Raw genomic sequence first — 4,475 nt, forward strand, 5'->3', positions numbered from 1 at the left:
GGACTCGTGTCACTAAAGTTTCGTCGGAACGAATTTACGGAAAATTAACTAACGAACGGAGGCGTAACACTACTCTTTCAAATTTATAACTTGGTTTCCTCATACTTCCCTACTATCTTGTAATTAACTGTTCCTTTCTTCCAGTTCTTCTAATTTTTTGCCTTGTTCCTCTAATTTTCTCTCTTTTCTTTTTGACTGTCTTTTAATCCTCTTTTAGTTAGTTTTTTTTTAGTCTTATTATCTTTAGAAGGTTTCCTGTCTCGGTTTATGCCCTTGTGGTAATTTTAAATGAAGATTAGAGTATATTCAAAAATTCAAATTTGGGTGGGCTCTTTTAAGTTATTTGGCGAAAGTCCAGTCCATGTAACCTTAACAAATTACTTATTTCTTCCTTAACATTTCTACAAGCTTGTCAATTGTTGTACTTGTAGGCCTAAGTTTACAGATGATGTTCAAATAGAAATATCTCACTAAATGTACTACGAATTACTTTAAAAAAGTTTACTTGCATAATCTCACGTTAATGGATGGCACAGCTGCAGATAGGTCATAATTAATATTGATCCAAATATTTTACTCAAAGAAAATAATTCACTCAATTATTGGCACTACCGACTGTAAACTAAACACTGGCTCACTGTTTGCTTCAATTGTCTGGACCACTTGTATTTGTATGTGATGTCTCGCTTATAGAAATTCATCAAAGTTATTCGATTTTTGTGATGTCATCTAGAATCTTCTAGACATTTTAGGCCTTTTTTAAGGCCAAGTGCTCTCTAACTGACATCTGAATTAAAACATTGACGTCCCCTGGTGGGACAGGGATGAGTTTCCAGACTTACAACGCTAAATTCAGGGTTCGATCCCCACCACAGTGCCCTAAAACAAATAAACATTGAAAACATAACCTACAACAATAATGTAATACAGCGTTTCCCAAACTTTTTTTGGCCACGGAACACTTTTCAGCTGAGAAAAAGCTTATGGAACACTATTCACGTGAAATATTGGTGTAGACTGTAGAGGGTATGTTGCGAGCGCAGGGCCCTCTAGATTTGTATATTATTCATTTATTTATTTAATCAAATTACATATTAATAATTTTTAAAAATTTTTATGCTTATAATATATTTTAGGTACAAACCTCACCACTAAGATATTATGTAGAACAGATATGGCATCTTCTATAATTCTTTAATGCGAAATCGATATTATCTAATTCTAATACATAGGAAAATATTTAATAATAAGTTGTGATCGTACAAAAAAGTGTTAAATATTTTATTAAAATTTTAAATCGTGATTTTCTCTAGGAGCACCTATCAATCTCGGGCATAGTTTGGGAAACGCTGGTGTACTATATCTAATTCTCAAATTTTAGGCTAAACAGTATTGTCAATAGTCAAGTTCTTTTATAATTGATTATTCCCTGACTACAGTTGTTAAGAATAATACAGTAACGAAAGGCTCAGTTCGTGGGGTGGGATAGGTGGAAGTAATGGGTTTTATTTAAAGATTTGAGAGTGGCATGCACTTTTAAAGACTATATGGGTGAAGTTGTGCAATTTGTTTGTAGAGTTGGCATGTTAGAGAAGAAATTGGAGACCGTTCTTAATAGATTAAAGCATAAACTGTAAGAATAGTATCTGGATTTAAAGAAAAATAGTACTAGGGCTAGAACTATGTGGTGAATTTAATTGTAATGAACATATTCTAGTAAGAGGTTTCATATCCCAGTTTTTACAGAGCTTTCACACATCTTCACTATCGAGGAGTTTAAAAGTGTTGTTTTTTATAACTTAGTAGATGTTATGATAATCTATTAAGTTAGACCTTTTCATTATGCTTCTCTTTCCTAACTTCCTGTGTCAAAGTTATATTTTTCAGTTAGAAGATTCAAATTTATGTCGTTTACAGAAGTTTGGGTATGGCATTTGTGAATTGTGAGAAGCTCTGTTTAACTTTTGAAAGTTCTAATAAATACTCTCTTTGTTTGGTCTAATAAAGAATCGTAGTATTAACGTTTCGATCATTATTATTGTTGAATAAAACATTCATTACATGTTTATTAGTGGAAAAACATTTCAGAGCTTTTATCATGATATGACTGAAAAAAGAGGAGGCAATAAAGAATTAGTTGTGCAGTGTAATTATGAAAGTTTACATTAAAACGTGTGCATGAACAACTATGTTGGTTAACCTTTCAGTCAAAAAAACAACAACATTTATTTTAATCACATTTATGGATTATGTCAGTAATCCACTAATTAAACTATTCGGAATAAACTTTCTGATGTACATATCTGTTTGTGATAACATACATAGCAGCAATTAATATACATTACATTGTTACGTCTCTGGTCGTTTGTTAATTTTTCGTAGAAATTCTTTCCTAGAAACTTCAGCGATACAAGTCTTTTCTTAAATAAAACTAGTTTATTCTTTCTCAATTCAACTTTGCAATACACTTAATTTCTACAATCACTTTCACTTAAACACACGCTATAATTCACAACGAATGATTCACACACTTTACTTACTACCGCGCTTGACTCAATTGTCTGTCTCTATCTCTGCCTGTCTGCAATTCAATTATCTATCTATCTATCTATATCGTCATTTCTCGCCGGTCTTATATATATATACGAAATAGAGGGCGTCTGGTAAACACTCGAGACTTCACGAACGTTCTAGATACTCATTACGTGTTACCAGCATCTTGTGAATTCCGCTGTCGTAACAATATCAATATTCGACTCCACATAATTAACATTTTTCCATAAACAGTATTGGATATACCATTTTTGTACACGTGTTAGGTAACACATGGAAAGAAGTTTCAAAATGCATATTAACTTCTATAACAGGACATTCATTAAAAACATTAGAAAAGTAGTATGTTCCTGCCCAAGTTGGAGATTCAAAACATGAAAAATCGTTCTATATCTTTAAGTACATAGAATTAGAAACAAATAGCAATTTAGGGCAAGATTTTCTAAGAAATAGTAACACCAACTTATTCATTATCAAAGGTAAGCTAAGATAGAAATAGAGATCACAAGTTTTTAAGAAACTACAACTTCAGACTTATGTGCTAACATAGAAACGTATGACACCTTCTTGATGACACAGTCAAATAACCAGATGCTAAATACACATTAAACAGAGTGAGGCTAGAAATTAAAAGTCAAAGAGTAATAATACTAATACTCCTCATAGTGACACATGCCACAATAAAAGTCAGAATAGGAGTAGAGTTACATTTCAGCAAATAATAGAGAAGTGAATAGTTAACCACGTTTGGCAGGTGGAAGTTGTCATGCCACCATGACACTTGATAAGGTCATTGTCTACTGCCAGAGAGTGCCTTCTTAGTAGATGTCACGTGATATCATTGTTTGAATGTTACTCAACAGAGAACGAGTTGCTAGGCCACTAGAGGGCGAATTGGTATGATGACCCTGCAGATAGTTTGTGAACCACTGGAGGGCAATGTAGATCAACATGACATCAAGGTTATAGTAACAATCAAAGTCTTAAAATACAAAATTTAATCTAATTTACATAATGTTGTGCTTACAATCATCACAATTACAATTTCAATTTATATGTAAAATATTAAATGTGCTATTTTAATCTTTAAACTTTATGGTTTTCTCTTATATATTGCCTACGTTTTTAAAGGTGGATGATGCGACTAAGGGTAATTTATCATAGTTTGTAGCATTTTATCTTATTTGCATATATCTGTCCTGAAAAGGGTAGATTTTTGTGATATCATCTCTAAATATATGCAATAAATTAACATAAAATCTGTTTCATAAACTTGTCTTTATATATCAAATACATTTCATGCTATTCCGCTACTCATCATAGAGTCGATAGACTCTCTAAGTAGGGATGGCCAAGGTACTCAATAGGCATAATATAAATATGCACGCTAAAAATCAACAATGACAGAGAGTTTTATTTTAAAACATAATTACCACCCACTTTCATTTGTTTCTCTACTGAACAAACCCAAACACAAGGCAAGAAACTATAACTAAGATACCAAACCAGAAAGTTACCAATCCACCAAATTGTTCATCTTTCTTCTTCTTTTTGCAGTCGAGATAACTCTACAACTACTTTATCATTATGCCAATTTAACCTAAACACTATGCAAATGTTTACTTGGAGTAACAGTAGTAAATTTTAAAAATTATAATTCTAGTACAAAAGAAGTAACTTTCTTAGTGAATTCTGGTGTTCCTTTAAAATGCTTAAGTACAGGGTGAAACAGAAATTACCAGCCAACAATATTAGGTCGTCAAGGAATTAATGTATTTATTTTTAGATGAAATCCGAACAACTGATCAAAACAAAACATTTATTAAATGAAATAGCCTCCATTCTTAGCGATTATGCTTTTCCATTTTACAATCAGGATGTTAATGCCCTGATTAAAGAAATCACTTGACTTTGAAGCAAAA

Source organism: Limulus polyphemus, unplaced genomic scaffold, assembly GCF_000517525.1.
Source record: "Limulus polyphemus unplaced genomic scaffold, Limulus_polyphemus-2.1.2 Scaffold1336, whole genome shotgun sequence".
NCBI classification, from domain to species: Eukaryota; Metazoa; Arthropoda; class Merostomata; order Xiphosura; family Limulidae; genus Limulus; species Limulus polyphemus.